This window comes from Anabrus simplex, chromosome 1 (assembly GCF_040414725.1).
Source record: "Anabrus simplex isolate iqAnaSimp1 chromosome 1, ASM4041472v1, whole genome shotgun sequence".
Taxonomy (NCBI): Eukaryota; Metazoa; Arthropoda; class Insecta; order Orthoptera; family Tettigoniidae; genus Anabrus; species Anabrus simplex.
Genome location: NC_090265.1, coordinates 324311570 through 324329944, shown reverse-complemented (window position 1 = coordinate 324329944; position 18375 = coordinate 324311570). Strand labels below are relative to the sequence as shown.

At 40.9% G+C, this 18375-nt stretch overlaps 1 protein-coding gene across 1 annotated transcript in view; it reads left to right on the top strand.

Moving 5' to 3' along the window:
* The first annotated feature begins 2680 nt into the window (after positions 1–2680).
* LOC136865015 (putative fatty acyl-CoA reductase CG5065) overlaps positions 2681–18375 on the top strand; it is a 170085-nt gene continuing 154390 nt past the window's right edge. Inside the window, exon 1 of the mRNA XM_068226290.1 lies at positions 2681–2740. The gene's annotated coding sequence lies outside the window, so the exon portion shown is untranslated. The remainder of the gene's footprint in view (positions 2741–18375) is intronic.

Sequence of the window (18375 nt, the reverse complement as noted above, 5' to 3'; positions counted from 1 at the left end):
AAGACAGTTCGGATTTAGGAAAGGTTTCTCAATGTGTAGGATTCCAGCAAGATATAGATATCTTGGATTCAGGAGATCAATTGGACTGTAACACGATTGACCTCTCTAAGGCATTTGATAGGGTAGATCATGGGAGACTACTGGCAAACATGAGTGAAATTGGACTAGACGAAAGAGTGACTGACTGGGTGGATATATTTCTATAAAATAGAAAAAAAAGGCAAACTCATCTTCGTACAGGCTACTAAATGGGGTGAACAAGAGATGACTTATTTAGAACCATGAGATTATTTGTAATTAGTAGGCTACCATTACGAGAGGAACACCATGGGTCGCCTTTACTTGCGAGTAGTACCACTATGTTAGGTACACAATAGGTTTGTGATTAGTAGCGACAGAGGGTGAATCAGTATGGGTTTAACAGTACCCGTGATTAGTACCCCTATATGAGGAACACCACGGTATAGTACGAGTCCCTGTGATTAGTACATCTATGTGAGAAACACCATAGGTCTGCGTCACCTGTGCGTACTACATTACCTGTGAGTAGTACCACAATGTGTGGAATACCGTAAGTCTATGTTACTCATCATTAGTACCGCTACATGAGAAATGCCATGGTTCTTGCTTTCCTAGCGGTAAGTACCATTATGAGGGGCCGTTGACCTGGATTTTGGACCCCTTTAGACAACAAGCATCATCGATTCAGGATTGTAGTTTTTAAGCAGCCCCTTGGTCAGTATATACTATTGTTTTAAGATAGTTTGTGGGAAGGTGGGGGCATTGCGGGTGGAATCCACTGATTGTTTAAGTTCATAATCATTGTTCATCGTATCTTTTTTTGAATTCCAGTCAATGGATTAATTTTCGAATTATTTTTAACTTTCAATATTGCGAGTTGGATCCGCTGATTATCTTAAATTCATTTTCATGTATTCATTGTTCATCATTACGTTTTGAATTCTGGTCAGTGGATGAGTTTTGGACTTTTAAATTATAATTACATTTCGTCTCATTTCGTACCATTAGGAGCCGATGACCTTGATGTTGGGCCCCTGTAGACAACAAGCAACATCAAAATTACTGGAATATATCATGACCTGGGTTCGAAACATTTAACCTTGTCTTCTCGTGGTACAAAGACTCGTTGAAAAGATGCAGAAATATACACACAGCTGACGTATTAGTGAAACAATACGCGTCAGAATTGAGAAGGTAACAGCCATAGCCTTTATTAATGTACACCCTCGGCATTTGCTTGTTGTGAAACTGGAAAGAAAAAAAAAAATTGAGGTCTGTCGACCAGGGCCGGATTAGGGGCCCCGGCCCTTGGCCAAACCTAAAATTGTATAAAAAGGCCTGCTGCTCCACCTCCGTGCATGTATATGAATATTTACTCTCGCAAAATATTGAACACGCACTCTTCCTTCCTTCCTTCCTTCCTTCCTTCCTTCCTTCTTATCAGCTGTCCGCGTTAGTATTTCATCACTGCTAGAATCAATTACCGTCCGGAGATCGAATCCTCGCTACTTACGCAATGTATTCGTTGTCTCATAATACCACTTGTGCTAGCTTTTTACATGCTGATTTAATTTTAATTTTAAGATTTTAAATTCATGCAGTGCCAATAAGATAATGGGAATGAGATCGTAGTAAGTTCTGTTTTGTATGTCGATTTGACAGTGATGATAATACAAACACCTTAATCCGGCACTGCTGTCGACTATGAGGATTGAACCGCCATCTCCCGAATGCAGGCTTGCAGGTAAACGCCTCTTACCACGGAGCCAAATCACTCGGTTTCTCCTAGTTTCAGTTGAGCAGCAAGGTACTTTTAGAAACGAAAAAAATACGGGATAATGACAGGAAATGACGGGGGAGCTGAACCCTGGTCTCTAGAACGGCTGCAAATAGCGAGACTAATACATACCGCAGGAGATGAGAAGCTATGCCGATGGGGACAATTAGTAGCGTGGCCGGGATCGGCCTATGAGGGGGCGGGGGTATGATAGAACACAATAAAGATGCTTGTGCTTATGTGGTGCGCGCATGCTAGACTTCTCATTATAAGGACTCTGGTACAAGTGAATTATATTCATATTCAGATTGCAGTACATTACAAAATCTTACATTCAAATACAGAACAGGAACAATACGATCAAGGTCAACAGTTTTACAGCGAATGGTATGTTCAGTTTACAATCTTAAATCCAACTTTCGAGGCTTCTTAGAAAATAATTCAACAGATCTGTTAGTTCAACGATTATATCTCTGAATGTTTATTTAGTTGATTGTTTATTATCAGCTTCTATTTATTTTCTTTTTGTAAAAAATACCCCCCTTGGCTACGCCCCTGGGAACTAGTAAAGCTGATTTATCCTAGGTGACAAAGTGGAAATATTTCTGACTGATTTCTTCTGTTTCCGTCGTAGTACGACCCAGAGGTGAATATTTATTTTAGCTTACTTTGTTTTGAACTCAGTTGACCAAGACCGAGGTACGAGTTCGAATAAACAAACGGCTGAATGTCCTGATATCATCGCTGTTTGTCTTTCACCAAATGCTTGTCTGAGCTTAGTGTGTTTGTTGTTCGGGAGATGGCCGGAGTAGCACTTTCTCCCCGGTGTGCTTGTCCTGTTTCCCTTCAAGCCAGTCTTCTCGCAGCAAGCATGGCCCCGTGAGTCCGTCTTCTGCTTCGCCGCTCCCTGCCTTAGCTCAGCTGTTTCTCCAACCTATTCAGGTACGCATTCTTCAGCGTGCTGCACGCTTTTGTCTGTCATAAAAAAGTTACTTCCAGCATTTTAGGCTCTCCGTTCATTTCTCGGACAGATGGTAACTGACAGGGAGGAAAGTGATGTTATAACGGACCAATGTATCGAAAAAGTTTGTAGTTGGATCATACTGTGTCACATTGACTACCATATATCCTTGTTGTGTTTCGATAGTGTGACTCGATAACTCATCTACGAAAATACAAAGTGAGAAATAGTTTAATGAAATATAAATCGTTGAAAGGAAAGGTTTCACGATTTAGTTTGGTTGCTGACTACCGTTCGAAACTCGCTGTCTGCAGACAGGAACTTTACTTTTATAAATAATACAACAGCGAAAATGCTTCGAATTTAAATTGTTATTCCATTCAAGCATCAGGGACTTCATGGCCATCAGCATTATACACATCCCTCCTATGCGTAAACATGGCCATCAGCAATACGCATTTCTCCTGTGTGTAAACATGTCTGAAGGTTGTGATGACTGGCGATGAGATTTGAGCCCACCTGCCTCTGAAATCCAAGGTCGTTGGCCAGCGTGATCAGTTCTTACACGCATTGCGCTATCCTGGATAACACCTTGCCATGCTTATGACGTTTCGCAATTAACAAGAGAGGGGACTGTGACAAAACTATCTTAAGTAAATACATACATCTGCGCAACCTCGGTCATCTGGGTACAAGGACAGCAGTTAAACCTCTTAAGTCAATCACGCCTTCCTCACAGTTACCATAAACTATTGCCATTGATGCTTTCAAGGCCCCTACTTATAGACATGATAAGGCTTTTGGGCTTATGCCATGTCAAGAAAACAAGGTGAAATTCTTTACGTTTCGCAGAGAACTGTGCTCTGCGTCATCACAAGAAAATCTCGACTGTCCACGAGAAAGGCTCCTTAAACAACGACTAAAAGAATTTCACCTAATTTTCTTGACACTGCATAAGCTCAAAAGCCCATACAGTACCATAAACTATTGTTAAGTTTAACTTCAGAGTGTGATATATTTATACATTACATGTGAATCGTGATTGTTTGTATTTGACGAATTAGAGTTAACCGAGCTCGATAACTGCAGTCGCTTAAGTGCGGCCAGTTTCCAGTAATCGAGAGATAGTGGGTTCGAACCCTACTGTCGGCAGCTCTGAAGATGGTTTTCCGTGGTTTCCCATTTTCACACCAGGTAAATGCTGGGTCTGTACCTTAATTAAGGCCACGGCCGCTTCCTTCCCATTCCTAGGCCTTTCATATCCCATCGTCGCTACAAAACCTATCTGTGTCGGTGCGACGTAAAGCAAAAAAAAATGAATTCGAGTTATCTTGGAGCTATTGCTTTATGTGGAAGTTTGAGTGGCAGTTCCTTGTTTATAAGGCATCGTTTATTGTTTTTAGGAGCTATTATATGGTTTTGTCAATAGGCGTAGATCAGAGCCATGGTGCAAGGCATCTTGCTGCCAGTTCAGTTCCCGGCACAGAATGAGTGTTCGTGTTAGTTAAAAGTTACTTAAGTTAGTTAAAAGTTAACATTTGTTGCCTTTTGTGTACGAGGAATAAGGTGGTAAAGCGAAATTGTCGAAGCTAGATCCACGGTCTGACTTCATCCTTTGTTCGTACCTACTCTATGTCTTTTCACGGTTGTTACCTTTGGGTTCACTACATAGAAGTAGTATGATAGAATCATAAATCCTGGCCCAGTTACACGTACTAATAGATTCAACACACAAGCGAAGCAGATGTGTTGACAAAATATAACCATAACTCAAAAAATAAATACAATATAAACAAATCTTGAGATATAAATTAGGCCCTTTAAATTTACAGTCATAATCATGTTTTTAATATTGCATGTTAAAATGCCTAAGTCATGAACCATGCTTGTTCGAGTGAACGTATCTGCCGTTCTCCCCGCACAATGATCCATGAGAAGTCCATCTTCTCACTTCGATTTGTCAAAAGAAAGTTCTCAATGATTAAATATTGCCAGTATATCCCAGTAACTTCACAGTAATAGTATATTTTAGCATCGCGCTTCAACTATTTTATCAGTTGTACAAGACGCCGGAGTGTCGGAAGTTTGCCCGGAAAATTACTCATTAACGTGCCAGTATATTTATCGATACCGGTCTACTCTAAAATACCAATCGAGAGCGCTGGATGTCGGTATATCAACCTTCGACCTAGAAAGAGCGTTTGACCGACTACTCTACGTTGACAATTTTCTCATTATTTCCTGTAAAGCAGAATACGTTTTTTCCGGAGGATCTACTTGGTTAGACACGACACACGGACAGTGTTATTGACAGCCGTATAGCGCATGCGGGGTCATACTTACCATCAACTTTATTCAGCTTATCCCATCTATTTCTGGGCTTGCTGGAGCCACCTCGCGCATTTGGGTTTACGGCCGGATGCCCTTCCTGACACTACGTGATATTTCAGGGGAGAATTTCACCCCGTGGTCGACAGGGAATGGAACCCCGGCCATCCGGGCACAAGGCCAGCAGCTAAGCCACTACGCTAAGCAGGTCCTCTTCATAGTTTACATAAACCCTTGATAAGTATAACTTCAGAGTGTGAAAAGGTCTGCCATGTTTCTTTTATATTTTTGTGCATTATGAACACTGTTAAGGAAAATACCAATGGTCTATTACTATTCGAATAAAATAGTAATAGTGGGAATGAGTAGTAATAATAATTATAATGAAAACCTACAACCTGTTTTCCAGTCAATAACCGGGTCAGGGATGGAGCGAGGATAGGAATTGTGCCGGCTGCCGAAACCTATCGCACTCGTCTGGGGCAATGATTAATGACTGACAGTTGAAAGGAAATGATAGTGAAGAGTGCTGCTGGAATGAAAGATGACAGGGAAAACCGCAGTACCCGGAGAGAAACCTGTCCCGCTTCCACTTTGTCCAGCACAAATATCACATGGAGTGACCGGGATTTGAACCACGGAACCCAGCGGTAAGAGGCCGACGCGCCGCCGTCTGAGCCACGGAGGCTACTCATAATGAAGTGAAATGGCGTGTGGCTTTTAGTGCCGGGATATGTCTGACGACATGTTCGGCTCGCCAGGTGCAGGTCTTTTGATTTAACACCCGTAGGCGACCTGCGCGTCGTGATGAGGATGGAATGATGATGAAGGCGACACGTACACCCAGTCCCCGTGCCAGGGGAATTAATCAATTATGGTTAAAATTCCCGACCCTGCCGGGAATCGAACCCGAGACCCCTGTGACCATTCAGCCATGCAGCCGGACGCTACTAGTGATAATAATTATAAACACACCGTAAATACGGTAGAATCCCAGTAATCCAAACTAACTGAGGCTCTGGTCTGTTCGGGTTCGGGAATGTTCGGATTGTTCGAAAAATGTAACACTACTAGGTATATACAGTTGGCCTTCTTCACACGGAGCTATAGCGGCCTCAACGTTGGAAGGTGTCCACTGAGGGGAAGAATTAAGGCTAAAGAGGGGCTCCCACTGCCCTAAGTAGAGTTGCGTACTGTCATTTAGAAATAAAGTAGACCTCTGGATCTCAGGCAACTATTGAATTGAAATGGAATAAATAAGAACAAATATACATAGTCAAATATGTTAGCAATCATAATACTTGGAATTCATCAGGAGTTCCTTGTTAAAAGCGGTAGTGTCCTGTTTTAATTTTCCATTGGTAACAGGCGTATAACTGGACCTACTTAATCAGACAGGACGCTCGCTCGACACTGTAGTAGTTATATGAGCTGATCGCAGCCTGACTGAGTGGCTCAGACGGTTGAGGCGCTGGCCATCTGACCCCGATTTGGCAGGTTCAATCCTGGCTCAGTCCGGTGGTATTTGAAGGTGCTCAAATACGTCAGCCTCGTGTCGGTAGATTTACTGGCACGTAAAAGAACCGCGGGACGAAGTTCCGGCACCTCAGTGTCTCCGAAAACCGTCAAAAGTAGTTAATGGGACGTAAAATAACATTATTATTATTATTATTATTATTATTATTATTATTATTATTATTATTATTATTATTATTAAAAGGTCAAAGAAAGCTTTAATTTCCTATTTACTGGTTTCTGAGGAGTCCCTCTTTCTCTCCACCGTAACTGAACTACAATATACTATCTGACTATAGTCTAAACTACGCTTGTTTATTACATCCTCTGCTCCACAACCTGATACACTGAGCTTAACGAATCTAAGGTCGGCGCTATTCACTCAGTTTATAATAATTTCATGCAGTATATCGTAATCGAAGATGTTCATAGTTAAACAACATTGACCCAAAATTCGCATGGATTGATGACCGCTACATTTCACGTGAGCTGAATGGTTCACCATAAACATGATGCTTGATGATGAAGCTTGTTGTTTAAAGGGGCCTGACATCTAACGTCATCGGCCCACCACGAACATCAACACATGGGATCGGCATGAGCGATCCTATTACATTACACTACACTACACCATAGCTGTGCGAGAATACCACTCCACAGCTAAGCTAGTATGTCCACTGTGAACTGCGAACGTAAATCGACGAGAAAATTAAAACTCACTCTAGTTATTTTACGTTAGCACACGCGCTGGATAAAATTTACCCAAGGCTGGCATCAACACACAAACATGTCACCAGCTCGAATAATACGGATGCTAGTAAAATATCAAGCAATAACGACTGTTTGCGAGAGTCCATTAGGATAGTGGGAAGGAGTAGAAGGTAAAATACCCGTTCGACCAAAAATGATTAATACATTTTGCCGTGAGTAAAATGAGTACCTACGCACCTCCTGACGGGTTATAAAATAAGTTTGAAATGTGTCACAGTTTTATATCAAGTTATCTCAAAGGTAGGAAAATAAAGGAAACCAAAAATAAACTATGGTGCAACAGCCCCGATGGGCCATGGCCTACCAAGCGACCGCTGCTCATCCCGAAGGCCTGCAGATACAAGGTGTCGTGCGGTCAGAACGACGAATCCTCAGGAAAATATAGTTGACGACAAAAAACAATTTTTCGCGGGGAAAAAATATTAAAGGAAAATAAAACATTTCAATGATCTGCTGATCATGGCACAACTTGAGTGGAAAGACCAATGGACCGACCCGGCACGCTGGCCTCCTCGCCTACTCCAGTCTCTTGAACGGTGCGACTGAAACAAATTGGGTGAACCGTATCTTAACGAGAGGAGTTGGAAAAGCACCTGTGCCGGCCTCTGGATCCCAAGATCACAGGTTCAGATCTGGCAGAGAGTTTACCAATGGCGGAGAGAAGTTCGTTCAGCTCTCCACGTCGTACGATGAAGGCACGTAAAATATCTGAGAACACATTTCGTGTTTTCCTGACAAAATTAATTAAAACTCAGACATTGATCGTTCAAAAGAGATCCGTTTCTCTGCCATTTTGTCGAATAAAACGGAACGTACAAATTGACACGCAGGCAGCCTAGAAGGCTTCGAATTCAAATGCCTGCACACAGTAACTGATGCCATAGATTATAATATTAATTAGTGTTATTCAGTAGTCTATCTTCAAGATTGACACATTCGCCCATGCTGTCGTCTCTGTAACCTATATTGAGCGGTAGTTGAAAGTATGTCTGTCTCCTTCCTCATTCTGTAGAATACACGGAATTTGGAGTCCCTACTTCAGTGACGAATAATGTGCAGTTCGTTGTTTTTCTTGTTGTGCAGAGATTATAATAATAATAGTTGAGGATATATTTTTCTTCTTCTGCCTACTAGAATCAAATACAGTAGAGACAATACACGACACTTACGGATTTCGCCTTGCTAAAATGGGAGACAATCCGATGGTGGCGCTCCTAGTGACTTGACCTGAACAAATCGCGCTAAATTCAAATATCAATGGAAATGTATATACGGAAATGGATAAATAAATTACGTCTAGAAATAAAGTGGTATTGAGATATTAACTTCGAAGTTGCTAAAGCAATTCTGGATAAATGAATGAAGAATTATTTAAAAGGTTATTATTCAAAGACTGAAATTAGACATATAAACAAGGTGTGAAATGGACTGCTGTGAAATGGCTTGATCTTTCATTTATGCATTACTTTTTTAGCTTTAGCATACCTGCCTGAAATCTTACGGTTGGATTTGTCTTTTTTCCTCATTTAAAAACATTGTTTCATCACATTAAGACATTTGTCAATAAAAATATCGGGACATTCCTTACACACATGATGCAATGAATTAACATTTAATAGCTGGACAATTTTCCTCTTAACATGAAGCCTACTAACAGAAAGAAAATCTATAAAATCCCGGCTTTAATCTGAGAAGAGGGATAAAAGAAAGAAAAGTTTGAAAATGTTGTCGATAGTGATGCTTTGAGGAATATTTACGTACAATTAGAGTAAAAATGTAACATACCCTTGGCTGTATACTCGAGGATTTTTAAAGTCGCTGGCCTGGAAATGATCTGAACAGATCTTATAATTCTTATACAAGCGTAACGTCCCTTCTTTCTTGTACACTTTATCCAAATCGCTTCTGTGACATTTCAAAACCCACAGATCACACCTACAACAACACATCGGTATTGAAGGTTAACTGCTGCACTATACAATAAAATATGCGTATTATATTTTAAGCCCGTTAAAACATGGGTCGAGCAGGTCAGAAGATTATGAAGTACTATAAAAATCTCTGTCACTGGAAGAATATATATGCAAACACAATATTACTTACATGTTCCCTGTCACGAGGGAACCTGAAGAACGACCGCGCATTTTTCTCTACTTCGTAATTACTGCAGCCAAACACAGCACATACCTTTCCCCTCATGTTGAGAGGAGATATCAAGGAATGACACACGCCACTATTTAATTATGTCAACTCACTGAAAACGCATAAATAACACCAAAAACTTCACACAAAAATACACGTGCTCTTATGACAGAATCAGTACCGTTCAGGTCTATCCGCTAGAGTGAGCTCCAGTAGCTGTCCCTCGATATATCGCTCAGTGTCGCGTATTGTCTCTACTGTATTTGCTAGAATCAGGCATTTTCTCGACTCCATGTGGCCGTTACTCAGAACTGCGTAGACTGTGTGTGAAGAACGGCCAACTTAGTAGCTTTAAGTGGATCTCTACCTTAAACGACAATACGCACTGATGCCAAATCTACTGCACACACACACAAAGTTGTGCAAGGTCAGGCACGTGCTGTGACAAAAAAAAAAGCCTTACAGATGAGTGTTTTTACTGAAAGACCTCGACATTTCCGATCTGTTTGTTTGTTGCATATAATTGTACCTCATGTCCTAAGGAGGGGCTGCCTGGCCGAGGCGGTAAAGGCGTGCTCAGTTCGCCCGGAAGGACGTGGGTTCGAGTCTCCGTCAGGAAGTCGTAATGAAAATGAAATGGCATATGGCTTTTAGTGCCGGGAGTGCCCAAGGACCTGCGCGTCGTGATGAGAATGAAATGATGGTGAAGACGACACACACCCAGCCCCAGTGCCAGCGAATTAACCAATCATGGTTAAAATTCCCGACCCTGCAGGGAATCGAACCGGGATCCCTGGTACCAAAGGACAGCACGCTAACCATTTAGCCATGGAGCCGGACAGGAAGTCGTAAAATTTAAGAAATGAGATTTCCGCTTCCGGAGGTGCGTATGACCCTGAGGTTCACTCAGCCTACATCAAAAATGAGTACCAGTTTAATTCCCGGGGGCAAAGGCGGCCGGGCATAGAACTAACCACTCTACCCCACCAAGTGCCGAGGTTACGGATAGTGGAAGCCTTTACCTTCCACTCCTCCAAGGGCCTTCATGGCCTATATGGAGATGACTTTGCTTTTTGCTTTTTTGCTTTGCATACCCTCGAACAACGGTGCAGTTATTTAGGTACGATACGGCAAAGTTCAGACCGCGATTTAAATGAACACATAATACATTTCGATTTTAAATATAATAATAATAATAATAATAATAATAATAATAATAATAATAATAATAATAATAATAATAATAATAATACTACTAATAATAATAATAATAATAATAATAATAATGCAATGTGTGTAGCAGATAACGGTTTTACACCCCTCAATCTAAACACACCGGCTTCACTTACAATTTCAGTCTCCAAACTGAGGAAAAGATCGTTCTATGGAAAAATAAACGTCTTCATGGACGGTATCCAAATGAGTTAGATCAGCCATACATCGACAGACAAGCGTCGCATGAGTGGCTGACACACTCAGATATATACCCAGAAACAGAGGGCTTCATGTTCGCTATACAAGAACAAGTCATTGCCACAAGGAACTACAGAAAGCATATAGCTACTGCATGATCCATCTGTCTATTCATATCAGTGCCGACGAAATAATACATCTCCAAATATCATCCAGCACATAACATCAGGTTGTCGATTAATGGCAAATACAGACTGCAAGTACAGACATGACCAAATTGCAAAAATTATTCATCAGAAATTAGCCCGACAAAGTAACCTAATCCATTGTACTACGGCATATTGGAAGTACCAACCCCAATCAGTCTTGGAAAGTGAAAATTACAAAGTTTACTGGGATAGTAGTATCATCACTGATAAAAATAGTACCTGTAATAGACCAGATAAGCCTATAACTTTGGTAGATAAAAACAAGAAAATCTACTTCATAATTGGCATAGTCTGCCCTAATCCTCACAACCTTCAATCAATACAGAGAAGATATCCACGTACACGGATCTGGCCACAGAAATAAAAGCCGTGCGAAAATTCAACAATATTATCATCACTCGAGTAGTGATTGGATGTAATAGTATTATACCAAAGACACTAGACAGGGGCATTGAAGCACTTAATCTCCACCCACTCACTTACAGAGAATTACAAAACGTAACAATCCTTGCGTAGTAAGGAATTTTACTGGTATGAACCATCCACTAATGAAAACTGGTCTTGTAAATACCCAATTAGTCCGCCTCTGTGGTGTAGTGGTTAGTGTGATTAGCTGCCACCCCCGGAGGCCCGGGTTCGATTCCCGGCTCTGCCACGAAATTTGAAAAGTGGTACGAGGACTGGAACGGGGTTCACTTAGCCTCGGGAGGTCAAATGAGTAGAGGTGGGTTCGATTCCCACCTCAGCCATCCTGGAAGTGGTTTTGCGTGATTTCCCACTTCTCCTCCAGGCAAATGCTGGGATGGTACCTAACTTAAGGCCACGACCGCTTCCTTCCCTCTTCCTTGTCTATCCCTTTCAATCTTCCCTTCCCCACACAAGGCCCCTGTTCAGGATAGCAGTTGAGGCCGCCTGGGCGAGGTACTGATAATTCTCCCGCTCGCCGAAGACCTATCTGTGTCGGCGCGACGTAAAACAAATAGCAAAAAAAAAAAAAAAAGATATCCCCCGACCCAATGTCTCACGCTCCAGGACACTGCCCTTGAGGCGGTAGAGGTGGGATCCCTCGCTGAGTCCGAGGGAAAAACCAACCGTGGAGTGTAAACAGATTAAGAAGAAGAAGAAATACCCAATAAATAGGCTGTAAAATGTATTTTTCAATATTGTATGTAGGTATAGGTTGTAAAATTTATTTTTTAATATTTTATGTAGGTATAGATGTATGAAGCATTTATGCGCATATGTACTGAATAGTACTTTCTTCAACATGCATTACGTCGCATCGACACAGATAGGTCTTATGGTGACGATGGCATAGGAAAGGCCTAGGAGTGGGAAGGAAGCGGCCGTGGCCTTAATTAAGGCGCAACCCCAGCATTTATCTGGTGTGAAAATGGGAAACGACAGAAAACCATCTTCAGGGTTCCCACCATGGGGTTCGAACCCACTATCTCCCGGATCCAAACTCACAGCTGCGTGAACCTAACCACACGGCCAACTCGCCCGGTCGAATAGTACCTTTTCCATATACATTACACCGAAGAAGTACATAAACCTAATTGTAAAATTGTGAATTATATAATAATAATAATAATAATAATAATAATAATAATAATAATAATAATAATAATAATAATAATAATAATAATAATAATAATAATAAATGCCTTTGCTGGTGGGATGTAGTATTTACAGTGCACTATGTCTTCTGGTATAGGCTAGAGCAATGTTGTTACTTTCATTGATCTGTCTCTGTCTTTTCCTTGGCTTTGACAATATGAAAGTGACTGAGGTATGAGCGATGCTAGTAGTGCCATTCCTTATGTCGTCAGTTCCTGCTATGAATGGTGTGAAAATATTGCTCATAGGGTCGGTTGGTGGATACATTTCAGTGGGCTTGGCAGACTGATATGTAATAACTTCTGGCTCGGTGAGGAAAGCAACGGGAAATTACCTCACTCCTCATTTCCCTAGTACGCCTCTTCAGTGATGACTTGGCCATTTACGACAGTTGATGGCAGAGCTGTGGAGGATCCAACCAGCCTTGGGGCTGAAGATTGAACATACACAAAATAATAATAATAATAATAATAATAATAATAATAATAATAATAATAATAATAATAATAATAATAATAATAAATTTTCATTAATATAATTATATTAGGAAAGTAATAGTTACAATTGCACACCTTTAGGCTTGTCCACTCACATATATTGGTGTTAATGCTTCCATAAATTCCTCCGTGTCCCTGGATGGTCCAGGTTTAACCAAATCGGAACCAGTTGACGATGCATCGACATGCAGCGCTGGGCGGAAATGCGATAACTTATGAATAAAGACGAGAATTATAGGTACTAAAAACAGTTAAAATAGGCAGGCATATAGGCTCTTAAATTATCCAAAATAGGCACGTAAATAGGCACTAACGTGTAAAATAGGCAAGAAAAAATACTTAAAATTTAATAACACGCTCAATTACTGTCAAAGGAATTTACAACAAGCAACGTTTCAATGTTTTCCGGTTCACAATCTTGTTCTCCTGTCAGGCAGATATTTTGTACTGAGAGAAATCTCTCAACATCACAGGAAGTGATTAGACAAAACTTCAATGAAGCCACTTCATCTGGTTTTAGCTCAACTGCTTCATCTACCTCACCTCGTAGCACCCTGGCTAATTTTACCGTCGTTTTCCATCATGGATTCTGCTGCAAGACTCTTATGGAACTTTTTTTCTGCTGACAGCGGCTAGCTTCCCAGAGGTTCGGTCAAAATTTCTCCTGACTTCTTCCACAACCGTAAATGACTCCACCGGGGGAAAGCCACTCGTCTCCAGTGCACAGATCTATAGAAAATTGTTGTTGGTCACTGTTCACAGTGGACTGGTAGAAAAGCTGCGATGACAACACTTTTTGTACTCATGTCAAATGCATCGCAGTATTTCTATGTTGGTCTGTATGGTATCTTTTCACATTTGATCTGAAAAATAATAAAATTGACTTAAATTACATGTTCTTATATTTCTACAGCTGGGCTAATTGGGAATACTGCTTAGTATAAACATAATAATGGCGTATGGCCTCCGAAGAGGCCTGGTGCAGGTATTTTTCTCGTAGACGGCCTGTTAGGCGACCTGCAAGTCTGAAGATGAGGGCTCTATCTAGGATGATTTCTAATGCTGAAAACACCACACACACCCAGCCCCCGAGCCACTGCAATAAAGGAATTAAGGTTAAAATCCCCGACCCGACCGGGAATCGAACCCGGGGCCCTGTGAACCGAAGGCCAGTACGCTGACCATTCAGCCAACGAGTCGGACAGTATAAACGTGAATTTGTTTCATAAAAGAAAAGAGAAAGACTATTAGATGGTGATGTTTCTAGAAGTACAAAACTTTAAAGTAGGGACAAGAAAATTCGTAATTTACATGGAAATATGTCCTCAAAAAGTTCAATTATAATCTGGCAGTTTCCTATCGAGTTCACCGGGTGAAAAATCATAAAAATGACGTGGAACGATACCTGAGTAGCGTAGAGGAGAGATCCTTCCTATATGCTTGCCAGAGACTCACCAAGCTGCCTCTAGCAGTATTCTTACTTATGTAGAAGAATTAAAATGGAGGCACTACAAATCTCAGATTTGTGAACATTTCAAATGTTGCTATTCTCCGGTTTTGGTCAGCCGTGTCAGCTGTCATGAAGACTATTTTCTGTTGCCTACAATAGATCCTGCATCATGTGTGCCCACAAGGTTGCCACCCTCGTTGAAAATAAGAAAACAGCATGATCTGAAATTGTCGTGGCATGCGCCCATAACATTTTTTTGTCACAATTTAGCAAAACTCTAGATGGGATGCTAGAGCTTACGCACTCCAGACTCTCTTTGCTTGCACTCCCCTTCCCCTTCCAACAACGGTTACTAACCGGACTCACCAATCCAGACCAAAGGTCTTTCCACTGCCCTGGTCTTGTAAAGATAGTCTTTGCAGCCTTGTTAAACCCGCTGTGACATCGTCCAAGCTGCACCACATTCGATCTTCAACCTATCTTTCGCGAAGGCATAGCGGAAGCGTAATAGAGTTCATTAGAGCCTACACATAGCTCTGGTGAAAGTTAAGATTTTTAAAAATTAAATTTCAGTTGTAGTCCGCTTCTGTGGTGTAGTAGTTAGCGTGAATAGCTGCCACCCACGGAGGCCCGAGTTCGATTCACGGCTCTACGAAATTTGAAAAGTGGCACGAGGGCTGGGACGGGCTCCACTCAGCCTTGGAAGGTCAGCTGAGTAGAGGTGGGTTCGATTCCCACCTCAGCCATACTCGAAGTGGTTTTCTGTGGTTTCCCACATCTCCTCCAGGAAAATGCCGAGATGGTACCTAACTTAAAGACGCGGCCACTTCCTTCCCTCTTCTTTGCCTGTCCCTTCCAATCTTCCCATGTCTTCATAAGGCCCCTGTTCAGCATAGGTGAGGCTGTCTAGACATGGTACTAGTCCTCCTCCCAAGTTGTATCCCCGACCCAAAGTCTCACGCTCCAGGACACTGCCCTTGAGATAGTAGAGGTGGGATCCTTCGCTGAGTCCGAGGGATAAACCTACCCTGGAGGGTAAAGAGATTAAGAAAGAAAGAAAAAGAATTTCAGTTGTAAATCTCTATTTTCACGGGAATTGAATCAGAGTTCAAAATACCGATTTTTAATTTTCATCCACTCTGTGACAAGAGACCACCGGCGTTCTAATACCTCGTTCAGTAATTAAATGATTATTTACATTTTAGCATTATAAATTATTCAAAGTTTACGACTAATACAGCATTGCGACAAAACAGCTTTCCACAGTACGTAAATTAACAGGTCTATAAATGCCACAATAAAATATGATCGTAGTTCAGTCACAAAAAAAGATAAAAGGAGCAAACGAACTTTACCTCCTTATAGCAAGCTTGGCAGAAGACTACCTTTCCATCTGTAGTGAAATTGGGATCCCCTGTGATCCACCGCTTCAGCCAGTAGGACTTAAATGATTTTTCTTTGCAATTACAATTTTTTTACGTCACGCCGACACAGATAGGTCTTATGGGGACGACGGGATGGGAAAGGCCTAGGAGTGAGAAAGAAGCGACCGTGGCCTTAATTAATGTACAGCCCCAGCATTTTCGTGGTGCAAAAATGGGAAACCACGGAAAACCGTTTTCAGGGCACAGTGCGTCTCGAACCCACTATCTCACGGATGCAAGCTTACAGCTGCGCGCCCCTAGGTGAACAGCCAACTTGCCCGGTGATTTTTCTTTAGGCATTGCCACAGACAGACTTCTTCACAATAAATCAACACGTTCTGAAGATAAACCGTCTTACTAATAAACGGTGTATAACTTTTATACAAGGTTTATACACCGTTTACGCGAAATTCGTTACTAATAAACCGTGTATAAGCCTCCTATGTATACATCTGTTATAGTTATTCACTGAATTGCTTATACAGTCCAGGACCCTTGTATAAGCGTTGTATAGCAGCGTGTAGCGGAAAAAAAGAAACGAGTGAGCAGTTTATTTTCGTGGTATTTATTGTCCACAGTAATATAATCGTTGTAAAATATTCGACTTATCCATTTAACATTGAACACACGTTGAAAGAATGACGATAACGTTGATGATCTTCACGATATTTTAAACATAGAAGACATACGGTACCGTACACCATTCAGAGGTTATGGAAGCTAGACATCTTCGTCAAGTAAAACACTTTAAAGAGACGGAATGACAATGAATAACTATAAAAGAAATGATGGTTGGGCGTATTTTTGTGTAAAAATGTGTTACAGCTTAATAGACCTTTGATATTGCGAGTTTATTATACACTATCTGCCCCTACAAAGATCTTTCTTAATTGAGTAGGTACCTACCGTATACAATGGGACATATTCGAGATAAAAAGTGGCATAACTTGAAAACCATACGTAATATGATTTCCATACTTTGTAGTTGAATACGTAGAAATGTGATGTATAAATGCCTAATAGAAACGTTTTTGATCTAGCCTTTCGTTTAGCTACAAAACAGGTTTTCCTTTCTCCTGAAAAGTAAGGATTTTGGAATGTGTACCCTTTTCATCTCGCCGATTCAATTACAATTACTCACGTTTTCCGAACTACCCCAGTTAGGAGCTTTTGATATTTTCTTAAGCTTTTCCATTTCTCTTTTAGCGTCCATTACACAAGCAAGCTGAAGAAATGTTGATATCAATATAAGTCAATTTCCAGCTGTCTCACGGAATGACAATGAATAACTATAAAAGAAATTGTGGTTGGGCATATGATTGTGTATTAAGGTGTTACTGCTTAATAGACTTTAAATTGCGAGTTTATTATACATTATCTGCCTCTACAAAGATCTTAGATCTTTCTCAAATTTGAGTATAAAAAGGGACATATTCCTTGACATAAAAAATGGTATAACTTGAAAACCGTACGTAATATGATTTCCATACTTTGTAGTGGAATACGTAGAAATGTGATGTATAAATGCCTAATAGAAACTTTTTTGAACCAACCCTTTGTTTAGCTACAAAACAGGTTTTCCTTTCTCCTGAAAAGTAAGGATTTTGGAATGTGTACCCTTTTCAACCCGCCGATTCAATTACAATTGTTTACGTTTTCCGTACTATCCCAGTTAGGAGCTATTGATCTTTTCTTAAGCCATTCCATTTCTTTTTTTGGCGTTCATTACACAAGCAAGCTGAAGAAATGTTGATATCAGTATAAGCCAATTTCCAGCTGTCTCACTTAGTGTTGCCACTGCCTTTTCGATATGCCGTGCTACTGTGCGACTTTCCGGAAAGTTTTGCTCGTAGATAACCAGCAGCAGCGATCATAAAGGCGGTGAACGTGCGAAATAAGTCAGTGAACTGCAGGAAGAGATTCCTACTCCTTGGAACGAGTGTATACGTGCTGTGTAGTAATACAATGCGTATACCTCGTTTATTAGTAAGAAAAATGTAAAACGCTTATACAGGGTTTATTCACTGTATAACTAAACAAGAGTTAAACAACGGTATAAGGACTTTTTATTAGTAAGACCCAAAGTGTAGGTTACGCGTACAACAGTTCACATCGAGAAGGATGTATAAGGGTTCTACGTTGATTGGTTCTCGCATATGTCTTAGAAGGTTGGAGGGGTTGAAGGCTTCGAGGTCAAATTGTTCCTTGTTTCTCCTGTTGGAAATTTCCCAAGAACTATTTCTGGTG